General features: G+C 37.8%; 1 long non-coding RNA gene and 1 pseudogene across 1 annotated transcript; one reads left to right on the top strand and one right to left on the bottom strand.

The window, feature by feature from the left end:
- The window catches only part of LOC109728391, a 47,084-nt pseudogene extending 21,127 nt beyond the window's left edge, over positions 1-25,957 (bottom strand).
- Positions 11,136-12,838, top strand: LOC109727763. Its single transcript, XR_002220823.1, has 3 exons — positions 11,136-11,664; positions 12,179-12,274; positions 12,472-12,838. It is a non-coding gene; the product is annotated as an uncharacterized LOC109727763 (long non-coding RNA).

Here is a 26,258-nt window from a genome sequence, read left to right as displayed (position 1 = left end):
AAAATTACACTCTTTAAACGAAAATTACACTCTTTGGGAGATATTTACACTGTTTTTTCTCTTATTGCACTCTTTCAGATGTAAACTGCATCCATTAAGATGAAAGTTACTCTTTAAACGAAAGTTGCACTGTTTCTCCTCTTGTTGCACCATTTCTCCTCTTGTTACACTGTTTTTTATCTTAAACTGCACCCCTTTAAGAGATATTTATACTGTTTCTCCTCTTGTTGCACCGTTTCTCCTTTTGTTGCACCATTTCTCCTCATATTACACTATTTTTTATCTAAACTGCACCCCTTTAAGAGATATTTATACTGTTTCTTCTCTTGTTGCACTGTTTTTTCTCTTGTTGCACTATTTCTCCTCTTGTGCATGATGGATGCAGTTTACATCTGAAAGAGTGCAATAAGAGAAAAAACAGTGTAAATATCTCCCAAAGAGTGTAATTTTTGTTTAAAGAGTATAATTTTCATCTTAAAACTGCAGTTTACATCTTAAGTAGTGCAACTTATAATTTTTTTTGTAGTTAACGATGCAATTTCATCTTCATCCTTCTTTTTATATAATTTTTTATCTTTATTTTTTTCTGTTTTTTCTATAATTTTTTTGTCACCCTCTCTGCCAACAACTACAGTGCCGGCGACAACGCCGCTAAGAACCCCCCGCTCCGAGGCTGCAGCACCGCAGTGACCTCCACGGTGTCGGCGTCGGCGCCGGCGAAAATGCATCGTCGTCGGAGGTGACAGAGAAGGAGGGAGGGGGAGAGGCGAGAAGGGCGGGGAAGAGCGAGAGAGGCGTCGTCGTCGGAGACGGTGGAGGAGAGTTGGGGAAGAAAAGAAAAGAAAAAAATAAAAAAAAGTCGCGCGCGGGCTCGGGGCTAGTCGGGAAGGCAGAGGAGGTGGGGGGAGGGGGGGCGTGGACGAGGGCAAGGGCGAGGGCGAGAGCATGAGGGTGAGAGGCGAGGCAGACCGTTTCCGCCTCCGCCTCTGCCTTCGTTATTTTTTTCGGCGAGAAAAAAAAAGAACGAGAGAAATGAAGAGGAGAGAGAGAGGAAAGAAAAAACGTAATAAGGGTATTTTGGTCAGTTTGCTGAAAAAACGGACTGAATCTGCAAAAACGAAAAAGGTGGCCCAATTTTGCAAAAGCCCAAAATAAGTAGATTTTTTATGTAAACGGCCTTTTTATCTGTTATAATTTTTATAAATAAAAAAATAAAAATAAAAAAATTTCTAAGTTGATACATATGATTCTTTTTTCATCATGTCGTTCTTTTTTTTATTTTTCTGGAATAGATTTTATTTGAGTTGTCTGTATGTCAGTAATTATAGATCATAATGCCACCTAAAAGAACAGAAGATTATGGTTGGCAACATGGACAAATGATTAATGGAAATCGATTTCATTGGAAGTGCAATTACTGTAATATGGTCGGAATGGGCGGAGGTGTCCCTCGCCTAAAGAAACATATCGCTAGAGGTTTTTCTGAAGTATCGAACTGCCCTAAAGTCCCTCAAGAAATAAGACATGCAATGAAAATTGAATTAGAATCTTCAAAAATAGCAAAAAAGAAAGCAAGGGATGATCAAGATGAACTAGATAAACGAGCGGGTGAATATCCCTCTACTAACCCATATGAAGGTGTAGGTGATGAATTAAATACTGATACTAGAGCTACGATGGAAGCATCTGTACAAGAAAGATGGCAGCAAAATGAAGTCCAACGACATATAGCACAATTTGGACGCTCTCAGTTTGATACTGGTGGTGGGTCTGTGTAGCACACTGAACTTTAGCAAATTGCAAGGTTCTAGTGTTGGAATGGTATATCGAGATTTTTTTGGTATTCTTGAGGGTCGTTGACTGTGTTCCAACCAATTACTCGCGTCTTGAGAAGCGAGGTTGAGTACTTAGCACCAAAACCTCAAAACTGCAGGTTTTGGGGTACTGGGTACCGATACCAGAGAAGGGGTACCGGAACTGCGTTGCGTAACCGAGAGGGGTGCTCTCGGGTTTGAGCTCTGCGAGGCAGAGTACCGGTACTGCATCGCCCGAGTACCGGTACTGGACCTGGTACCGGTACTGCATCGCGAGGGTACCGGTACGCAGTGTGTTTTCTCGCTTGACCGAGGCTCGGGTTTGGCGAGCTCGGCTGCGGGGTACCGGTACTCCGGCCCGTGTGCCGGTACGCAGTGCAGACTGCAGACTGCTTGTTTTTTAAGGGTGTTTTTGGACTTGTTACAACTCTATATAACCCCCGACAGCCCTTGGAAGCTCTTTTGAGCCCTAAACCGTGGAGAAGAGAGGTAGGAGCTCCCCTCTCTTGATTTTCTCCCTTTTTCTTGTGATTTAGCTTGGTTTGATCTCTTTTTTTTGCTTCTCTTTGCTCTATGTTGGTTTTCCCATCTTGGAGAAAAATTGGATTAAGGATTGGAGCTCATTGGAGGAAAGATCTTCAACCCTAGCTCATTCCTAGCTTGGTTTGGAGCTTGTTAAGAGATTAGTAGCTTTGATCTTCTCTTTAGATCATGTTTTGTTGGATTTTCAGAGATGAAACCTAGTTTTGTGAAATTAGGGTTTCTTTTGGGGGTTTTTGATTTGTAGCCTTTGGGACTAAATTGATAGGTGTAGAACCTTCCTCTAGGTTGGATTAGAAGTGCTCTAGCTCTCATTTGGAATTTGGGAGGGTTTTCTACCAATCTAGGTGAGTTTTGACCTTTTTATGGGTTGGTTAAAGTTTAGCTTTTGGGGTGTTCGTTCATTGCCCCTAACCCTCTTAGAACTTTCATTAGGGAGCTAGAAGACTAGTAGACATCTTCGTTAGTACAAACGAAGGGGTTACGAGGAGTAGTCGGTGGGTTTGACCTCACTGAAATAGGTGAACTCCCCCTATGTTATCTTTTATGTTTTAAAATGGCAAATCATGCGTATTCATGCTAGATAGAGCATAATGGAATTTTAGAATGTTTAAAATGCATGTGTTATGTATCATGTTTTCATAGCCTCTATGTAGTAGAGAGAGAAATGCATAATAGCTTGCATGTGAAGTGGCATTCTTGTTCTATTGATAGAGATCATGTATTCTTTCGTTAAATGACAAGTTTTTAAATACTTATGGACATAGAACATATGCTTGCCATAGTAAATCATAATGTCATGAAGTGGCATTGGACTTAGAAAACGATTAAATCTCTACACTATGACATAGAACTAGACCTTTGGGTTGCTAGTATTTATACCATATTTAAGACATGACGACCATGTACTTGAGATGATGACCATGCTTGCTTGTCATTTGTGCTCATTCGCATATGACAGAGGGGGAAAGTGAAAAATCGGGTTTTGACAAAGGGTTTTCTGTAATTTAGCCTTTAAATTTTTATATCTAAATTTAACTTTTTAATTTTCCAATCTAAATTTAAATTTTGAATTTCAAATTTAAAATGTAAATTTAAAATTTAAGATTTGAAATTTGAAATTTGAAATTTAAAAGGCTAAATTACATAAATTTTCCTATCAAAACCTGATTTTTCACTTTTCCTCCTAGTCATTTAAAAACCTACACTTTGCCCCCCTAAAAAATAAAAAATATTCACTTTGGACCCCACAGTGTTCCGTTAGGGTTCCGTCTATATCCTATTATTATATATTTTTTTATACCGAAAATACCTTTCTACAGACAAAGAAGGGTTGGGGGAGGAGAGGAAGAAGGAGAGGGCATTTTGGTCATTTTATCAATACTATTAGCACCGTATCCCCTGTAAACATTTTTTACCTTTTAGAGGGGCAAAGTGTAGGTTTTAAATGACAGGGAAGGAAAGTGAAAAATCGGGTTTTGATAGGATAGTTTTCTATAATTTAGCCAATTCAAAATTTAAAATTTAATTTCAAAACTGAAAATTTAAAATTTAAAATTTAAATTTTAAATTTTAAATTTTGAATTTTAAATTTTGAAATTTCAAATTTGAAATTCAAAATTCAAAATTCAAAATTCAAAATTCAAATTTTAAAAATTGAAATTTAAAATTTAAAATTTTGAATTTTGAAATTTAAAATTAAAATTAAAATTTAGAATTTTGTAATTTGAAAATTAAAACTTGTAATTTTAAATTTTAAATTTTAAAATTTTAAAATTTAAGTTTTAAAATCTGAAATGCCAAAATTTAAATTTTATCTTAAACTTAAAATTTAAAGTTTTTAATTTTAAATTTTAAAATTTGAGATTTGAAACTTAAATTTAAAATTTAAATCTAAATTTTAAATTTTAAATTTGAAAAGTTGAGATTTAAAAATTCAAATATGAATTTAAAATTTCAAAATTTAAATTTAATGTTAAATTTATACTTTGAATCTAAAATAAAAAAAAAATTTGAAGTTTGAGTCCAAAATAAGAATCAGTTTTGGAGAAGCAGCTTTTTTCTGCTTCTGATTCTGGAGACTTCAAAATCAGTTTTCTGATTCTAAAAAGTAGAATCAGATTTTCCATCTGTCGTTTCCAAACGCTCTACTGAGCTCAAAAGTAATTTTGGAATCAGAATGACTTCTGAGAAGCTAGGCCAAACACCCCCTATATCCTATTTTGTTCTTGGTATAGATTTCTTTGACATAAATTATTGTATGCTTTGTATCCCGATGTCGTGCATGCCTAGCGAAGACTATGTCCATGTAGACAAGAAGTTTTTTGTGCATATGATGGATCTGTTCATGTCCGAGGCCAGGGTTTGTTGCGCTATTCTGGTTTTTTAAAAAATAAATAAGTGCTTTCCAGGAAAACACTTTCCAAATAGGCCCGGGAAGTGACACACCCACAAGTGAAAAAAAAAGAGGAGGAACTGTTGGAAAAAAAATGGCTAAATTACCTAAAACCTCCCTGTCAAAACCCGATTTTTCACTTTCCCCCCGTCATTTAAAAACCTACACTTTGCTCCCTTATAAAATAAAAAATGTTCACTTCGCCCCCTACCGTTAGAAATCCGTTAGGATTCTGTTTATAAAATATTATAATATATTTTTTTATGCCAAAAATGCCCTCAGCCTTCTCTCCTGTGAATATGGTGAGGGGCAAAATGGTGAGGGGCAAAATGGTCATTTTATCATCACAGTTCACACCATACCCCCCTGTGAACATTTTTCATTTTACAAGGGGGCAAAATGTAGGTTTTTAAATGACATGGGGGGAAAGTGAAAAATCGGGTTTTGACAGGGGGGTTTTCTATAATTTAGCCAAAAAAAATTGTTGCATGATAAAGAGAATAAAAAAAGGAAGAAATCCATAGCAATGGCTTTTCAATTTTGTAATAAAAATCAGAAATAAGGAACTTATCCTGGAAATCATCTTATAATATTATGTGGTCACCGTTTTTCTCGAGTACTAGATAATTAATGATGACAAATTTTAAGTCCTGCTTACGCTAAGATCGGGCTTCCTTTTGCACAAGCTCACTCACAAACTGTTCAACACAATATAAATTATATGCTGCAAATGTTTTCTCTTCTCTTCTCACCAATTCTCTAGATTTCCCTTTCTTAACAAACAAAAAGAAATTTATGGTGATTTGTGTGAACACCTGAACAGTTAAATTTGTGTTACTTCCTCATTTAAATATTGTTGTAACATTTTATTATTAAATAAAAGGCTAAGTTATAGAAAAACCTCTTGTAAATACCTTTTTTTACTTTCCCTCCCTAACTTTCAAAAACCTACATTTTGTCCCCTTAAAATTTCAGAAATATTTTTAAAGGGATATGGCATTAATAGAGAGGGCAAATGTCACGCCCCGCGACCAATACCAATTTGGGCCGGCCCGAGCACGTCGAACAGACGCCGAACGGACAGAATTTTCCCTATCTGCCCAAGGCTCATCACGTGTACAATTTCAAGAGAACGGTCGCGGGGCGTGACAGCAAATGACCAAATTGCCCTTCTTCTATAAGGGAAAAAATAATTTTTTAATATATTTCTGTCATTTTGAAGAGCATTTTTAGTATAAATTATAAGAAATAGACGGAATAGTGATGGAACCCTGACAGAGAGGGGCTAAATGTAACAACTTGAAATGTTGAGGGGGTAAAATGTAAGTTCCTGAAAATTAGAGGGGGAAAGTGAAAAAGCGATTATTTATAAAGGGGTTTTTTGTAATTTAGCCTAAATAAAATATTTTTTTTCTTTGATAACCTATGAAACCATAGTGGAGTTGCAAGTAAAATTATAACTTCTTTTGCATTCACTGTAAATTCCTCTAATTTGTGTCTTTTGAACTTATCTAATGTATAAACATTCACTACTAAACCTTTCTTTTTAATTCTACTACAACACAACTAACCTGCATGCCTTAAATTGTCATAACTTGTGTAACCTAAACTTTAACTAGTTACTAAATGTTATGTAACATATGGTTTTCAACTCTCGTAACCTATCGACCTATGGTGCCTATAAATTGAGTGCTCTTCTACACCTTTGAGACACAACAAAAACTTGTTATATTAGAGAAAGAGAGAGGCCAAAAAAAGGTGTTCTTTTTTGTGGAGCTTTCGTCTCATCCACTTGTGCAGAGTTGGTAAATACACAACGAGGGCCGAGCCGTTGTATCCTAGAGGGAACAAGCCAGTGTTCTGCTGTACCAGTTCGAGGGCTTTGCCAACCGCAAAGGGCATGAATCTCCTTAAAGAGAGCAAGATTTCTGTACATCGGCTTGATTGACTTGTCGACACTTTATATATTCTTTTGTAGTCTAACCTCTATTTTTTTGTATTTACACCAACACATATCGTATTGAAGAACAAGTACATGTAGAGAGAGAGACGTGTCAGCGACTTAGAAAAATTCTGCACAGCCCGGTCCCTGGCCCAACTCCGCAAGCTAAACGGGTTATCAATGAGCTCGATTCCAGCCCCTCTTTGGGAGAACAAGGGTTGCAAACTGCTACCATTATGCCTTATTATGCCTTAGAAAAAAAAAAACTGCCAAGAGTTGTGGGAGACTTGTCACGCACCGGGACCCAGCGGAAGCCCGCCCGGCGCGTGCCCAGACCCGCCATACGTCTAAAACGTATAAGACGTCTAAAACAACAATAATAAAAGCAATAATAAAAGACATCTAGGAGTATCAGAGCATAATAAATGTCTAAATGCTACAACAAGGATAAGGATAAAACTGTAAGTCCACTAAATAAAACATAAAGTGATACAAGAAAATCCCAGATACAAGTGCTATAGGTAGATACATAGGCGGTCTCTATACATGGATACAAAAGCCTCTCACTCTCTCTCAACTACAAAAAGAAAGAGTAAACCACCTAGGCAAAGTACCGCTCCTCGCTAGCTAGCTAAGCGATCCCCTTGCCGCGATCCCGTGCCTCCGCCGGTGCCGAAGGCTCTAAAAAGTAAACCATAAAACAGGGGCGTGAGAACTATTAAAAATAGTTCCCAGTGGGCAATTACTGACTTCAGTGAATGCACCACGAGGCCCAAAGCTACAAAAGATGTCAGTGACTATAAAAGTAGAAAAGCGAAAGGTAAGTAAAAAAAATGTAACTTACTACAACATGATATCTCTACTTAGCATAATTAGCATAAGTATGAAGCAACTATGCATGAAGTAAAAGTCTCCAACTATCATAATGTTCACAATGCGAAATAGTAAAGTTTCGTGGTTTACTATTCTAGTCAATGTCCAAGTAGTACACTAAGTCATTATCTGTCACATGTCATAATGAATACTCAAAGTCAAATCTGAAGAGACCCACCCGAAGGCTGTTTATGGCCCTGAGACCTACCCGTAGGCTGTCTGGCCGGTGCCGAGCCTAATGGCCCTGTGGTAGTCATCATCCCCACCCTAGGAATGAGCCTGTCCCACGGCAATCCACTACGGCGCCCAATCCCGCACAGCGAATATGAATCGCGATGGCTATCTCCGGAGTGCCGGCTTGTAGGGAGCGACCCTCACAAGCATGTGCGAATGAGCACAATGGCAAGTAGTCAAACGATCTGTCGCAAGTACCAAGTCCTCATGTCTAATAATATGGAATGTATCGAATATCCCAAAGGCCTATCTCTATGTCATCATGTCTCTAACATAGAATATATAGCAGATGTACAATGGCCTATCATCAGGTCTCTAAGTTGCATTTTCATAGTTTACTAATTCCACGTGCCCCTTTATGACACTTTTGTTCAACGAGTCCCAAGCATGGCATTAATATATTCATGATGCATAGTTCACTCAATTCTAGCATGGAGACATGTTCTCAACTTGCACAACCAAGCACTATCTACAATGCATGCAAACTACACATATAGCTCTACTATATGGAGTACAAATTTTACGATACATGAGGTATGCATGTTAAGTGTTCTAAAATTCATATAAATCATGTTTAGCATGAATTTGTATTCAAAAATATTTTACAAAAAATTTAGAAGGCATAGGGGCCATTTTGCCCCATTTTCATGAAGTCAAACCCACCAAAATCGACTTCTTCGTTTCGCCGAACGAAGGTATCCACAAGCTTCCTAGTACCCTAGAAACATCAAAAATAGGGTCACCCAAACGAAACGAAGAGCAAATAGCTCAATCATTAAGCTTCTCAAGCTAGGGTTGGGAAAAACTCACCTCAAGTGGAAAACCCTCTCTTAATCTTCAAATGGAAGGTAGGGGTTTTCCAATCTAACCTATATAAAGATTCCAAACCATTCAAATGAGATCAAGAAGCCTCAAATCAAGAATCCCCAAATCTAACCCTAAAATCCAAAATCTAGGGTTTAAACAAGCAAAAAGCTCCAAAACTAAGATCTAGAGGAAGGAACCTTGCCACTTACCTCTAGGATGCTCCAATCTAAGCTCAAAATCTTCTAGGGTTGAAGATTGATCCACCACAAAGCTCCAAAAGCAAGCTCCAAGCCTCCAAAGGTGAGAAATGAGGAAGAAGATGGTGCTCCAAGGCCTCCAAGCAAGCTCCTTCTCCTCTTCTTCTTCTTCTTCTTCTTCTTCTTCTTCTTCTCCCTCTCTTCTTCTCTCTCTAGAATGCAAAGGGTTGAGAGAAATGAGGGAAAGAGAGAGAAGAAGGGCTCTCTATAGGCTCTAAAGTAACAAAATCCTGATAAGCCCCTCAAAAATCCAAAATCACATCAGCCCGATCTGGGCAGTTTTCGCCCAGAGGGACCGGTCTCTCAGCCTGTCCCCGAAAATCCAACGTTCGGGAACCGGTCTCTCCCTGCGCGGGACCGGTCTCTCCCCGAGCAGACGCGCTCGGGGACCGGTCTCGATTGCCAGGGACCGGTTGCCTCGCCGGCTGCGCAGCACTGTTCACTGGGGGACCGGTCTCTCCTATCAGGGACCGGTCCCCGAGAGTAAAAACTCTCAGGACTCTGCCAAAACTCTCAAGATCGAACTTTTAGGCCGGTATACCATCGACGGCCCTCCACCAAGTATGGAAAAGTTCGGAATACAAATCGAACACTCGAACCTCGCAATTTGCAAAGGTCCAGTGTGCTACAAGACTCTTGGGCTTTGCATTAATAAGGGCTCATTATGTGCATTAGTGGGTAAGTTATGTAGGCAAGATTCATTGTATCTTTAGGCCTATAAATTGTGGGAATGGCTAAGGCCAAACACAAGAGAGTGTGCGTGTTGTATTCCTCTTTTTCTAAGTAATTGAGAGTACTTAGCTTTTTTTTGTGGGAAAACTCTATCTCTCTCTTTCCTTCCCTTTGCTTACTTAGTCGTAGAACGCAAAGGTTCAGGCTAGCAATAAGGAGCAAGGCTTGTCTATCTTTGCAGAGAAAGGTGAGCACCGCTCAGGCGTTGCAAGCAAAAACGCTAAGTCCGTGACAATTGGTATCAGAGCCAGTTTGAGCAAGGAACCATGTCAACATCCGATGCTGGAGTTATCGATGCTGGGGTTGACCCTCCAAGGCAACCTTCCAAGCAAGCAAAAGCAAGGAACCGCCGGCAATCACGAGGGATTCCGCGCCATTGGAGGACCGTCTCGTGCTGTTGGAGGACATCATGTTGAAAATGGGTGTAAGGTACACCAAAATAGCTAAATTTAACTCGTTTAATGATGAAGTCCGCAGCATGGAGGAAAGCGTCGCTACTGCCATGGCGACCTTCTGAAGCGAACTCGAAAAGCTCCATGGTAACATTACTCGTCATGATGAGGAGCGAAAGAAGCCAATTGAGAAATTCATTACTCGGGTTGACAAGGTCAAGGACCTCAAGACACGGGTGACGATCCTTGAGAAAGTGGTAGGGTGTGGTCATAAACCACAAAGAGAGCAGGGCAATGCTGTCCAAATCGAGCAGGGCGAGGGCAATGCGAAACCGACGAAGATGGGTGCGCTCAGGCTTGTAAAAGCAGTTTAGGGTCTGGCAAGCAGCAGCAAGCCCCTCAACAAAGAGCTCTTGTACATCGATGTGACCTTCAACTGCAAGGCCACACGAGCGCTGGTCCAAGCACTCATCGACGAGTTCCAGAAGCACTGCGCAACGAGGATGCCTGTACATTAGGTGGGGGAGAGTGTCGGGGACTTAGAAAATTTTTGCGCAGTCCGATCCTTGGCCCAACTCCGCAAGCTGAAACGGGTTATCAATGAGGCCCGATTCCAACCCCTCTTTGGGAGAATGAAGGATTGCAAACTACTGCCATTATGCCTCATAATGCCTTAGAAAAAAAGTGCCAAGAGTTACGGGAGACTCTTGGGCTTTGTATTGAGGAGGGCTGATTATGTGCATTAATGGGTAAGTTATGTAGGCAAGATTCATTGTATCTTTAGGGCTATAAATTGTGGGAACTAGTGTTGAACTCGCGCTTCGCCGCGGACAGTTTTAACACCAATATTTTGATGTGAATTTTAATATATAATAATTGTGAAAAATGAGGAAAAAACAAAATTAAATATCAATACATATATATGTAAGAGAAAGCAAAAGAATAGTAGCCAAGAATGAATTGCTATGCAAAAATAAGATGGAATAACAAACTATGCAAAAATAAGAATGATTACTAATTATTTTAATACATCTATAAACTCTATTAATCCCCATTCTTTTTTGCCACGTGTCCAGTTTATCTTAATCCAAACTTCGGCCACGCCTCTTCAATCGCTCCCCAATTCCCACCACTTCGATCCCTGCCCCGCCTCTTCGAACCCTCCCCCACAACCGCCGCTTCGATCCCTCCTCCTCTTCGATCTCTCTCTACGCCTCTTCGATCTCTCTCTACGCTTCATCATCTCGCGGCGATTCCTCCGCCTTTTTCGTCATTTCGTTTTTTTTTTCTCTCCGCCTTGGCCCCCGCCCCTCTCTCTCTCTCTTCCCCTCCGATCCCGCCTCTCATCTCTCCCCGATCTCCCCGTCGAGATCCGCGGCGCGATCTGCGGCGCGATCTTCGCCGGGATTCGCAGCGGGGGGAGAGGAAGGTGGCGTCGTTGAGGGGCTGGTAGTCAAGGGAGAGTGATATCTTCTTCTTCGATCCTTTCTCCAATGGCGATCTCAGGGACGAAGATGAAGAGAACGATGATAATGGTGAGAACGCAGGGGAGGAAGAGGACACGTACTTGAGCGACGGTGTAGAAGAGGAGGACGACGACTCCGACTTCGGGGAGAACATCCTCAACGGCCTCGAAGACTCCGCCGTGGTCGAGGATTGTTCCTGGTCCGTCTCCACGGTGCGATCACAAAACCCGAACCCTAATCTCCTCCTCTTCCTCTTCAGTCGCGTTGCTCGAATAAAATTTGTGTTGCGTTCTTTTGTATAAATTTTCTGTTTTGGATCGCGCCTAACGCTATCGATTGATGTGTCGTGAGTGTCGGAGCTCGATTGTGAATTGTTCGATTGTGCACTGTTTCGGGATTGTGCCTGATCGATTTCTTCTCTCTGATTAAATCACTTATTTAAGGAGTTTTATCATCTCATCATCATTGCGCATTTTTTTTTTATGGTACAGATTGCGAACATCTTAAATATACTTCTCATTTTTTGAAAATAACATCCGAAATTTACTTGAAATTTTGTTTTCGAATAGATAGTTTGCTACAGAATGCGAATAACATCCTTAGCGTCTTTGTATAAATTTGTGCCAAAACTATGAGGACCAAGTTTCTTAGTACAACTTGGACTACGTCTACTATTTTTTTTTTTTATACTCTTCCTGCTTACATCTGAATGAAATTTTGTTTTAGTGCCGTTTGAGAGGTAAAATTGATTCCAATGGTGTTGTGGCTGCTTTCCTCGAGGAGAGATTAAATATGGGTGTCAACTTTATCCTTTCTACAGAGGTAAGCACTATAAAGGTTCTCCCCACCGCTCAGTTTACTGTTGCGGTTTTTATAGATTTTGTTTTAACCTTTCTATCATAACTATAAATTTGTTTACTCATTGTCAACTGATTTGCTGGGGAGGCTCTGATGGTCCTGTAAGACCGTGTGGAGCTTTATTGTAAACATTTTTGTTTCTTTTTGATGAATTTCCGCAGATCGATCATCTAAAGAAAGACTACAAATTTGCGTTTGGCATGACCTTAGGAGAATAAATTTGCTTCTAGACAACATATATCAGAAGATAAGATCGGGTTTGCGGCTACTGGTTTTTCTGGAGAGTGCCTGTTCCGAAGATTCTTTTCGGCTCCTCAAATCCTAGCAGACAAGTTTAATTGATATTGGATAGAAAATTAGGACATTTTTGTAATCCATGATTCGATTCCCAACCCGTTTGCGAGATAATATGTCGATGCAAGGACATGATTCTTTGTCCATCTTTGATGGAACAATGTAAAATCATGATTTGATACCTGTGTTCTTTTCTACCAATCAAGAAATGTTTTGCGGTCTCTTGCTTTTGGTGCTTCGTGCTCTCTGTTTGAAAATTGAAAGCTGATGGTAATCGGAGTGCCGGGCATAATTGCAATGGTTTCAATTTAACTATATTCTGCTATGTTAGCCTCTGCTTTCTGTTGTTTTTTGCGCCTCTACTTCCTTTGCAGGTTATCACAAAGGAGTATCTTTTGGTGGCGCAGGTAACCCAACTGTTTTCTTTTTGTTTGTTTTTTATTTTTCATCTTAGGTTTATATTGTTTGTTCCTTTTTTAAAGCACGCTGTGGGCCACGCAGCAACTGTCGTCGGGGGAGGCGCGCATGGCGGCCGGGAATGGAGTGGGCAAACTGCAGGCTCTCAACAACGGCGCACAAAGCTAGCTTGCTATTTACTGATACTTTTGATACTTTCTAAGGTTTGTCTTTTCTGGATTCTAATTTCTTAAAAATTAGTGCATGTGCTTTACACTTGAGATTTCTTACATGCTCTTCCTGCCACTTCTTGATCCCGATTATTCCTATGGACAAAATAATGCAGCATTATTGTCATAGTGTTGAGGAGGATGTATCACCATTTCTATTCTTATGTATACTACACGCGGCTGCTTGCAAAATACGAGAATTTGACCGCAAGTGGGTGCCGTTCTTGCTTCAAGACTGTGATGAGAATTCTCAGCAGTGATCAATATTGATAATCCAATTGCTCGAGGTATTAGACTGCGCTTGAATGTCAGTCTTGCTTTGGATTATCAGTAATGATAATTTCCTAAGATCATTTTAATCTTTTAAAATTGCTTACTCGAAGTTACCTATACTTCATGAAGCTACTTTCTTACTAAGAAATTGGTGAAGTCCTTTTTACAATAGTCACAATTATATCAGAAGAAAAAAAATGCTTGCAAATATATAGGACAAGAATGCAAACAATTGATTATTGGCATAGTTTGAGGCTATTATTGGCATTGTGTTGCTGCTTTTGTTTCTAACCTGCATCACAGTTTTGTCGGCTCCTTTAAGAGGAAGTTTGCAGGTTTATAATATTGATATTATAGTTTTTAGTATCACAGCTATCATGCCTCTTTTGCCCCAATCCTTCGGTGCATTGTTACTTTTATAGCTTAGTAAATATATGTCCTCTGAATTGTTGGTCTGTATACATTCTCTTTCTTACTTTTATAATTCTTCTTATATATTTACTATTTTGTCTTACTTCAGCTTTTTCTACAGGATCTCAAATAGTTCTTCAGTTTAACTATNATCACAGCTATCATGCCTCTTTTGCCCCAATCCTTCGGTGCATTGTTACTTTTATAGCTTAGTAAATATATGTCCTCTGAATTGTTGGTCTGTATACATTCTCTTTCTTACTTTTATAATTCTTCTTATATATTTACTATTTTGTCTTACTTCAGCTTTTTCTACAGGATCTCAAATAGTTCTTCAGTTTAACTATGCATCAAATTTTATTCTCTTAGTTTTATTTTTTTTACTCTTTATTTGTTCTCTATGTTGGAAGTATGATATATTATTTATATTGTAAGGAAGATAATCAAATATTATAATTTAAAGAGAAGAAAGAATAAATTTTATTACAAAAACTAAAGTTAAATATCGAATATTACCTATCCGCCGCATCGCGCGGGTCACTACACTAGTATATAAGTAATTTGGATTGATAACAAACTATGTAATTATGCAATATGCAAACATATATTTAGCTTGAACAATTTATTTTTTAAACAATTCTAAAATAAAACAATTTTAACTTTTGTTTTCGAAAAATTATAAGGATGGATAAAGTAGAAAATATTATAGAGAAAAAAGGTTTAGATGAAGCCTGTGACACCTTCCACCCCGTCGGCACGTTTTCAGGGTGGTGCAACACGAATCCAAGTAGCTCTCAAAGGTCCAGCAAAAAATACAAAAGAAATATAAAACTCGGTGTAAAGACAGGTAAAGTTCAGTGCATGAGGGAGAGAGAAAGAAGAAACAATTAGAAAAATTTTTCAAGATTCGAACTTGATGAGTACAAGTTCTCCTATATACACATCGGAATCAAGGTGAGGATTTTGTCGTTTCCCGAGGTAAGGAAATATTTGGATAGATTTGGTACCTTTCTGAGGTGGATTTGGGAAGTCCCGAAAAATGAACAACGGAAAAACAAAAATATTTAAATAAATAAATAAAAGGTGTGGTGTTGGTAAGCGTGGAAATTTATTAGGGGTGCAATTTTTTTATCTTTTTTTTTTTTATTTTGTATTTATTTTTGGACTATATATTCTTTAACAGCGAGCAAAGAGATATATTGTACAATAGATAACGTTCGTCAGAGTTAAGTGGGTTCATGCTTCCTGAGTAACCCTAGGTATGCGGGCCACCTCCGATTAAGCTGGTCATAATAAAAAATACCCTTTCTCTAAATTTTTTTTGTTAAATAAAAATAAAAATAATAATAATAATAATAATAATAATAATAGATGCTATTTAGGTTTCTATTGTATATAGTTATTTAACATACGTACATAAATACATACATGCAGCATACATACATACATACATACATACATACATATATATACATTATAGTATATAATAAACTTTTTAGTATTTTTTAAAAAAAATAAACTCTAATAGATTTTTTTTCATATATATATAACATGATAGTTTATTACCCAAGCATATTATGGGTTACATATTAGCAACAACAAATAAAAAATAGAAGAAAAGACCACTCCACCCCTTTAATTAATTTCCTCCTTGCTCGTGAAGCAATGAAAGTTGTCAACTTCAACCTTAGCTTTAACGACGTCAGAGGCTTGGACGGCAACCACCTCGGACGCGGTAATAGCGAAACCGGCCGTGGAGATGCCAAACCCGGCAGCTTGGACGTTGCCTGTGAACAGGTACAGCGGCAGCTGCGGCGGCGTTGGGCCGACGTCGACGGGTACGGCAGTGGCGGTGGCTTGCGTGGCGTTAGGCGATGTTGGTGCGGGCACGGCAGCGGACAGCGCCGGATTGGGGTAACTCCGAGCGAATTTGGGCGACATCGGCGGCGGGCACAACAGCGGACGGTGTCAGTGTTGGGGCAGCGTCGACAGCGTCAGCGGCGGTACGACAGCAGCAAACATAATAAGGGGAGAAGCACAGCCTTTTTTTATTTTATTTTATTTTTTAAATCTTTTTGTTTGTTATTTTTTTTAGTGCCCTTCTCTTCTTTTTCTACCTTCTCTTAACTTTTTTTTTGTGTGCAACCCGTGAAGTGTGTGCACCGGATGTGGACGACCTCCACTCGCACAGCTCCGTCCGCCCCCCTCTCCGGTCCTGTGCGATTCGCCCCCCTTCGAGCTCCTCTCTGTAGCCTTTTATAGAGCTCAAGACTGAAGATTTCTTCAGATCTTGAAGAAATCTATGATCCCAGATTTCCCAAGATTGATTTGGGAAGATTTATTACCTTTCCCAGGAAAGATTTGTTACCTTTCCGATGTGTACCTTCCCGAGGCGTACCTTCCCGAGGCGTAAAGATTTGATATGAGTGGGAGAAGAGAGAAGAGATGAAAGGAGAAGAAAAGAAAGAAGGAACGGACACGTATACAGGAGGAACTGTCAATTAATGGATTTGTATATTTTTTAAATCTTTTTGTTTGTTTTTTTTTTAGTGCCCTTCTCTCCTTTTTCTACCTTCTCTTAACTTTTTTTTTATGTGTGCAACCTATGAAGTGTGTGCACCGGATGTGGACGACCTCCACTCGCACAGCTCCGTCCGCCCCCATCTCCGATCCTGTGCGATCCGCCCCCCTTTGAGCTCCTTTCTCCAGCCTTTTATAAAGCTCAAGACTGAAGATTTCTTCAGATCTTGAAGAAATCTGTGATCCCAGATTTCCCAAGATGGATTTGGCAAGATTTATTACCTTTCCCAGGAAAGATTTGTTACCTTTCCGATGTGTCCCTTCCCGAGGCGTAAAGATTTGATATGAGTGGGAGGAGAGAGAAGAGATGAAAGGAGAAGAGAAGAAAGGACGAACAGACACATATACAGGAGGAACTGTCAATTAATGGATTTGTATGGATGGCTAAGGACAAAACACAAAAAAGTGTATGTGTTGTAATCCTCCTTTTCTAAGTAATTAAGAGTACTTAGTTTTTTTCTTGTGGGAAACCTCAATCTCTCTCTTTTCTTCCCTTTGCATACTTAGTCGCAGGACGCAAAGGTCTGAGCTAGCAACAAGGAGCAAGGCTTGTCCATCTTTGCGGAGAAAGGTGGGCGCCACACGGGCTTTGCGAGCAAAAATGCTAAGTTCGTGACAGACGGCTAACTAGCTAATTAGCAATAAAAAATAAATAAATAAAACATGCTGTATCATTTTCGAAGTTAAAACTGTATGAGATGGCAAACCTGATTGTTTAAGAGATAAAATCTATGTATCTTGCTAATCATAATCCTATCAATGTTTACTTTGAAACTTAAAAACTAGATAAAATATCTAGGAGATTGTCACATGGAAGTTGGAGATATGATGATGTAATAAAAATAAGATGCTGCAAGATAAATAATAATAGGCATTTTTTAGTAACTAAACTAAAACTGAAGTATCGGTGCAGTGATAAGTAGAAATTTAGCTTGATACAGGAAGAGAAAAACCTTCCAATGGTGTGCAATCGCGGACAGGGATGTGCATGCATGTAATTTCGAATATCCTGCAATTAAGAAGAATTGAGCTGTAAAATGTGGATTAAAGAACTAGGAGATGCTCGCTCAAAATTACATTGCGAAAAAATCACCGTACACTCTTTTTGCTAATTAATGTACACATACAGTGATTCATATGTACATACAATATATAAAAAACATGCATGAACAGATACATCAATTCATTTATATACATAGTACGCTGACATGGTGAACACACATGTTTATGCCTATGTGCATAATCATATGCTAATTTATATACAGCAAAAATATAGTAAGAAGTCAGGAAAATGCTTGAATTTTCGGCTGCACCTTGGAAACTGAAAATTGAACATTTGGTTTCAACAGAATGTTGCTAGAAATAAGGATTAGAAAACAACGAAAAGGTGAAGCCTTTCGTTTTCAGTTAAAATGTGCCTAAGAAAGTTTCTTTTAAGTTGGAATTATATGGAAGGTTAGATTGTTCTTCTGTATCACAGTTTTAGTGGCTCATAAGCCATTCTCTCAGTGCTCAGTAAACCTTTACATCATGCTAGTGAGGTTCTGATGCTTTCATCAGAAAAACTACATGGAAGGAAGTGGAAAATGAGTGAAGGGAAAAAAGTAGATGGTTAAGCTGGATGGGGTATTCATCGTTAACTACAAAAGTAAGCACCTCTCGATACTTGATAATTATCAAGTATCGAGAGACTAGACTTTTTATTAAAGTAGAAGGAGACAAACAGAGGTAATTATCAAGTATCGAGAGACTAGGCTTTTCATTAAAGTAGAAGGAGACAAACAGAGGTACTCTTGCCGATGGAAGAAATTCCATCGTCGTAAGGGAAAGCCTTGGTCAATCAACTCACTGCCATTGACCAGGGGAGGGGGGAACAATCTGACGAGCGAGATCGTAACACGTGAACAACAAATCATACCGATAGGTTGATAGTTTGATGTTGGTACGGCCTGTGGTCACAGGAACGATCGGCGGTCGTAGCATGACCTCAAGAGTACCTTCCCTCCCTTGTGTTAAGCAAATGCATCCCACCATTTGCTCGTTAGAAGCAAATGGAATAAGGGATGACCACTTATACCCCCATCTGCCCAAAGGGCAGATATCCTTCAAAAAAAAAATTTAGCATTTTTTTTTTAACTTCCTGTCTTTCCCTTTACTAAGCTACTAGGCTCCATACAAAATCGATACCGTATCGACCCACCGTCGCTTTCGGCCCTTCTCTTTTCCCAAAAAGGGAAAAGGAAGGGCAGGCATGGGTAATGCCCGAGGGATCTCGCGGCGCCTGCATCGACAAACCTATACGAGATCCCTCAATCACTGCCTTCTTGTCTTCTCACTACTTTGTTTAGGAACTAGTTGTACCCAGATGCGGAGGCATCCCTCTCGGTTTTACGCTAATCAAAGCTGCAAACATACTATATGTGCATATGCATGTATAAAGGTCATTTTAATTCCACGTTGTTTTTAATAATAGGGGATCCAAACAGAGGACTGAAACCAAGCAAACATGTATTAGGATTTGAATTTCCTAGGAACTGAAATTCATGGTTTTTCGATATCATTTGAGTAGTATTCAAGCGGCCTACAAATTTAATGGGTTATATGAGGTGTATTTGAGGCCACTTGATCACTTTGTGAATAACATTGAAAAATCACAAAAAATCAATTTCTCAAAAGTCCAAGTACTATAAATCCAATTTAACACGGCCGATTATTGATTGGGAAGTACCGTCATCAAAAATAAGGTGGAACAAAAATGATTTTTAAGTTTAAATGTATTCTAGCGCTATATAGGTTTATTTATATTTTTTGATTTGTTTTGGGAACATATTTTGGACATACTCAAGCATTGTATTTGACTTCATTTTGTATCAAATAGAAAGAAAGGTTAGTACATTTGGTTTAACACAAACTTTTAGTAGCTTATGACTTACTCATATTTGATTACTCATTTATCCAACTAATGTCTGAAAATCTTTTGTATGAATCAAACATGAACAAGTTTATTCTAACACGTTTCTTGAAAATCTTTTGTATGAATCAAACATGACAAGTTTATTCTAACACGTTTCTTGTGCAACGCATCATAAATAGAATTAAAAGTTAAAATCAAATTGCTGCCATACCTTCCAAGGGCTGTATGATGCATGAAGAGGCCCAAGCCAATGCCATCCACTCCTACAAAACCACAAAACACGCCAAAAATCTAAACAAGTAAACATTAGAATATAGCACTGACAGATTCATGTTATTTGGTTCATTTGGACTTTTTTCTTTTTTAAGCTGAACCAAATCTGAAACACCAAACTTCCTTTTCAGTAGTCCAAGCCAAAACAGACAAAATTATATTCTTAACCAAACAGGGGTAAGTTACACTAATGGTCTCTAGTCCTTGGAAGTTTAATTTGCTGCACTTCACTCCTCAAGCTTATTAGGCAAGATGCAAGCAAAGTCCTGCTGTTACATTCCACTGCTCAGGTCTGATGTAGGGATGGTTTGGTGTTCTCCTTGACAGTAAGTTGGTTGCAGGAAAATGACGCAATATGAATTAGTAAGTTATTGAGTAACTTTTTCTTTCTTTTATTTGAATTAACTCTGTACATTTCGGTTTTATTTTGGAGCAGAAATTGGAATTCTCGTGACTCGCCCTGCATCGAAAAGGTTCGACAAAACATCTTCATAACATTTGATCCCATGTACTTATATTACCTTACAGAGTTGGGCTTGATTGCAACCCGCCTTCTAATTTATTTAAGAATTAAAGTGCAACAAATTAAAGTTTGAGGAGTAAAGAGCAACCAAACACAATATTTTGAGAAACATTTCTGTAATTTCGCCCCTCCTTGGTCGGCTTTGACATTCTTTAAAATTACTGCAACAATCCGACTCAATAATATTAGCAACTTGTCGGACCAAACTGTCACAGAAAAGATTGATCCAGTAGGAAACAGTCCTAAATTTGTCTTGATTTGTCTTGACGCCTAGACTCACGTGCATAGTGGATATCAAGTGAACCATGTTCATTGGCGGACCTATAGCCCCCTAGTGGGGTCTATTGGGTCTATTGACCCCACTGAGGTAGCAAAAGAAAGGGCTCTATAGCCTTTCTTTGGTCGTGTTGACCCCACTTGGGGTATTTTTTTGTTTATGAATAGTAGTTGTTTCGAATTGTTGTAATATATAAAAGTATAATCAGTATATCTATACCATTATATTAGTCCCCAATAAAATTTACCACGTGGCATTCTTTCCTTCAGTTTGGTTGTGAGTTCCACCTGCCAGTAATTCATGCTTTGAACTGAACCGCTCACCTCTTCCTCATTTTCTCTCTTTGAACCGGACTGGACTACTTTGTAATATAGATGTATAGATCTATTGAACCCGGTTCTTCTCTTTGTTAGACCAATTCTTGATTAGTTTCTTCTTTGGACCGAACCAACTCAACTTTTACCCTCTTTCTTTGAACCGAACTGACCGGCCAACCTTATAATGCAACACACCAACCTTATAATGCACTCTGTGTTTAACCCGATTTTTGTTCTTTTTTAGACTATTTCCTTTTTCTTCTCCTTCTTTGAACCGAACCGTTCACCTGTTAAACTGAACCGAACCGAAATCCTCTTCATCTTCCTTCAGCCATTTCATTCCTTCGTCGAATTGAAGCATCCCTCCCTGCACGATGCGTTGTCCTTCTTCCTTCCCTAGCCGCCGTTTCTACTACTGTTGTTTCGTCTTCCTTCATTGTCGTTTCCTGTGCTGGATTCAAGTTGCATCTACAGTCGTACAAATCGCGATCGCCGCTTCGATGGCCGAAGGGTTTCTCTTCCTCATTTTCCTTCTTTGAACCGAACCGAGCTATTTTGTAATATAGATATATAGACATGTTGAACCCGGTTCTTCTCTCTATTAGATCGATTCTTGATCGGTTTCGTCTTTGGACCAAACCGGCTCAACTTTTACTCTCTTTCTTTAAACCAAGCCGACCAGCCAACCTTATAATGCACTTTGTGTTGAACCCAATTTTTTTCTTGTTTAGACTATTTCCTTTTTCTTCTCCTTTTTTGAACCGAACCGAGATCCTCTTTGTCTTCCTTCAATCATTTCGTTCCTTCATCGAATCGAAGCATCCCTCCCTGCACGATGTGTTGTCCTTCTTCCTTCCCTAACCACCATTTCTGCTATCGTTGTTTCATCTTCCTTCATTGTCATTTCCTGTGCTAGATTCAAGTCGCATCTGCAACCGTACAAATCGCGATCGCCGCTTCGATGGCCGAAGCGTTTCTCTTCATCACTGTTTTTTTCCTTTGAACCGAACCGGGCTACTTCGTAATATAGATGTATAGATGTGCTAAACCCGGTTCTTCTCTTTGTTAGAACAACTCTTGATCGGTTCCTTCTTTGGACCGAACCGGCTCAACTTTTACCCTCTTTCTTTCCTTCTTTGAACCGAACCAGCCAACCAACCTTGTAATGCACTCTATCTCTATGTTGAACCTGATTCTTTTTCTTCTTTATACCGTTTCGTTTTTCTTCTTCTTCTTTGAACAGAACCGATTACCTATTAAACTAAACCGAACCGAGATCCTCTTTGTCTTCCTTCAGCCGTTTTGTTCCTTTGTCGAATCGAAGCGTCCCTCCATGCACGATGTGTTGTCCTTTTTCCTTCCCTAACCGCTACTTCTGCTACCGTTGTTTCATCTTCCTTCATTGTAGTTTTCTGTGCTGGATTCAAGTCGTATTTGCAGCCGTACAGATCGCGATCGCCACTTCGATGGCCGAAGCATTTCACATCTGTAGAATTCGAAAGCGGAGGGGCAGGGAGAAGATGCAAAGGAAAGGAAGAGGATAAGGAATTAATAAGATTCAGGAGATATGTCGCCAAAAGTGGAGAACAAAGTAGAATTGGATCCATAAACCATTAAAACACCTCAAGGTGAGATTTTTGACTTGATTTTTGTGTGAATTGTTGTGTGAAATTTGGGTTCCAATTCTTAAAAAAAGGTTTTTTTGGATCTAGAAATAATTCAAACACATCAAGGTGAGATTTTTACTGCCTTTAACCTAATTTTTGTGTGAAATTGTAATGTGTTTTCCTCTCAACTATATTATTATTTGGCTTTTGATTCTCAAAAATTGGATTTTTGATGCAGAACCCATTAGATCTTCACCAGGTAAGCTGCTGCTTCTTCTTCTTCTTCTTCTTCTTCTTCTTCTTCTTTTCGTTCTTTTTTGGAATTAAAAATTATTTAATTTTGTTTTAATTAAAATTGGAATTGATGCAGAAAACAAACCAAATCCAATCGCAGATCGCAAAAATTTGAATCCTGAGACCAATGACCAACAGAAAGCTGAAGCTTTGATCTACGGTGCTCTCACTGGATCAAAAATATTTTTTTTCTATTTAATTTTGTTTCAAATTACTAATTTTTACAATTTGGATTTGATTTAATGTAGAGAAAAAACAGGTGACAATGAATCGAAGAGCTATAAATCCGGAGCCCTCTCTAGGTGAGATTTTATATTTCTATGAACTAAAAATATATTTTTTCCTTTCTCAAAAAGAAAAAAAATTTTCTATTTTTTCTCTAATTATTTTATTTTGTTGTAATTGATAATTTTTTTTGAAATTTGGTTTTGATATAGTAAAGGAGAAACCAGAACCCGTTATAATTAGTCGAGCAATGAAACCAAACCCAACGAAATAACCTAGCTAGGTTTTTCTTTCTCTTTTGTTCTTGTATTAAATTATGTTTTTTTTAATTCCTCAGGATTTATCTCATCTAATTTTGATTTGTTTTATTTTGATATTAGTTGAATTCTATGATGACGAAGTGCAGAGAGCACATGTAGCAATCACAACAAAATGCAAAACATTAGTAAGTTTTTAAACCATTTTATTAACTTAAAATCGATTTCAAAATATTTTTGAACAACTTAATTTTTTTTATTCCAAATTTTTTAGTGGAGGTATTCTTTTAAGTATTTTTTACATTATTAACCAGTCAAATGTGGTTATCTCATGCTATTTTTTTATGTTTTTATATGCATATTTAATCCATAAATTTTTACTATAATTTCTACCTGCCGTATCACGCGGGTTGCTACACTAGTTAATTATTTTTAGTTAGTTGTATTTGGTTACTATTGTTGTTTGTGAAAAATAATTATTGATTTATTTTTCTATTTTTGTTGTCTATTGGCGTATGGTTAATTTTATGTGGTTTGTATGAAAGTAATTTATTTATCATAAATTTCGGCTAATAAATACATAAAAGATGTATTCGAGGGTGTTACCAATAAGGCTATATATTATAAATGGTTTTCAAAATATAAAAATACGTTGAGAATAATTATAAATAGAAATGATAATTTTTCTGTTTATACACTATCTATGACTAATTTGGTTTTTATACCCACTTGAAAAAATTCTAAATTCGCCACTGAACATGCTATGGGCATGTTTGGTTCGCCTATTTTTTACCTAGAAATCGAAATCAGATTGCACGATTTCATTTGCAGGTGTTTGGTTTGCGGGAATACCATTCCAATTCCGATTCCTAGGTGGAATAGGAATCCCACAATCACCCATTTTTTTATTCCGGCCTAGAAGGCCAATATGGAAGTTGAATCAAGGCAGAATGGATGTTTGTTCGGATTATATTTTTAACCTTATTTTTAATTAAAATATATGTTTAAATTTAGAAATTAAATTTATTAATTTTAAATTTTAATTTGAACTTGAATTAAAAATTAAAATTCAATCAAGCATTTTAAATCTAATTTATGAATTTAATTTAAACTAAAATTTAATTTAAAATTTAAAGTTTTATTTAAATTTTATTTAAAATGTAAATTAAATTTTATGGATTCAAATTCAAATTCAAATTGTAATTTTAAGTTTGAATTTGAATAAATGAAAATTTAGTTTTATATTGTGAATTATCCACTCAATTTCAAATTTTAATTTTTTAAAAAATATATATTTAAAATTTTGACATCATTTCAAAATTTTGATGTAAATTTTTAATATTTAATTTCTATTTGAATTTAAATTATAAAATTCTATGTTTTGACTTTTGAACTCAATTTTAAATTATCTTGTCAATCCAAATTTCGATGGATCCAGCAGAAATGTTTAGAAATTTATTTTTAATTTTCAGTATCATAGTTCTGAGTAATTTTATTTTAAATTTTAATAACAAATTTTTTTTAGACTGTTTGGAATTATGATATATTATTTTGAATAATTTTTTATTGTTACCAGTAATTTTAGTTTGCTGTAATAATGGTCTTGAAAATATGACTTCTCTTTCACTTTTCTTTTATATTATTCAATATGACTTCTCTTTCACTTTTCTTTTCTTTTTTTGAGGATATGGTTATGTTTTGTTAACTATTCTATTTATTAGAATCATATAAAATTTTGTGATTTAAATGTTACCACATAATTATCGCAATAAAAAATAATAAATAGTTTACTTTCATATTGAATAATATAAAATATAAAATTGTCTTACTTTTTATTAATTATTTTATAAGTTACTCATTTATATTTTAATAGGGTATTCAAAATGGTTAAAAATAATTAAAATATATTATAAGGGTAAAATTGGTATATTAATTTGACTCCGTTTCGGATATCTATGCAAAGCAAACACCGACAAGAAGAATGATTTATTCCGATTCCGATCCGATTCCGAGTCAAGTGGCGAACCAAACAGAATGAGGTAACGAGTCATTTCGATTCCGATTCCGATTCCGATTCGAGCTAATTCCCATTCCGATTCCGACTCTCGAACCAAACACACCCTATGTGTAATATAACGAAATATGATGATAATCAGAAAGATAATAATGAAATATGATATGGTGGAATATATCAATTACCAGGCAAGAAGAACAGAACGGGCGGGTCGGCGACGGCGGGGCGGCCGTCGACGGGGCAGAACCAGCGGGGCGGGCCGTCGCGGTCGTGGCGGACGGGATCGGCCACCGCCTCGAAGTAGTCGTCGAGCCCACCGACCGTCTGATACCCGTCGTCGTGGAGAACTTCGAGGCCGTTGTAGCTCCTCATCCTCGTCCTCGTCCTCGTCCTCCTCGCCATTAATCTCCTCCCACCTCCACCACCTCCTCCTGTTCCCCTGCTAATAATGGTGGCGAGATGAGGAGGAGGAGGAGGAGGAGGAGGGGGAAATTGCGGGAGGACGGGGAGGAGCACGGAGGCCATAAAAAAAAGGGATTGATTAAGGAGGTGAGAAGCTAGGGTTTTGCTTTTTTGCTTTTTTCTCTTTTCTTTTTTTTTCCTTTTTCAAGAAGACGAGGTTTCATGCTTCGCTCGCTCTCGCGCTCTCTCTCTCTCTCTCTCGCTAACGGAAAAAACTGAAGAATGTGGGTGGGGGGAATGGGGCTGGGGCGTGGTGGGGGAGAGGAATGGGAGTGCGAAGGGCGTGAGAGCGACCGAACGGACGCCGGTACAACGCATGAAGCACAAGACATGGTTTTTTTTTTTTTTTTTTTTTGTATTTATTACAGTTTTGGTCCTCAAACTTTGAGCCTTCCAATAATTTTTGTTCTTAAATTTTAAATTTTAATTTTATTAAATTATAAAAAGAAATTAAATGAACCCACTTTTTTATTTTTTTTTTCTAATTTTTAAAAACCTATATTTTGCTTTCTCAACCTTTCAAATTGTTGAATCAGGGTTTCACCTCCATTCCGTCTATTTTTTATAATTTATATCAAAAATATTCTTCAAAATAATAAAA

The sequence above is a fragment of the Ananas comosus genome, linkage group 23, assembly GCF_001540865.1.
Source record: "Ananas comosus cultivar F153 linkage group 23, ASM154086v1, whole genome shotgun sequence".
In the NCBI taxonomy this organism is placed as follows: Eukaryota; Viridiplantae; Streptophyta; class Magnoliopsida; order Poales; family Bromeliaceae; genus Ananas; species Ananas comosus.
This window is presented reverse-complemented; position numbering and strand designations above follow the sequence as displayed.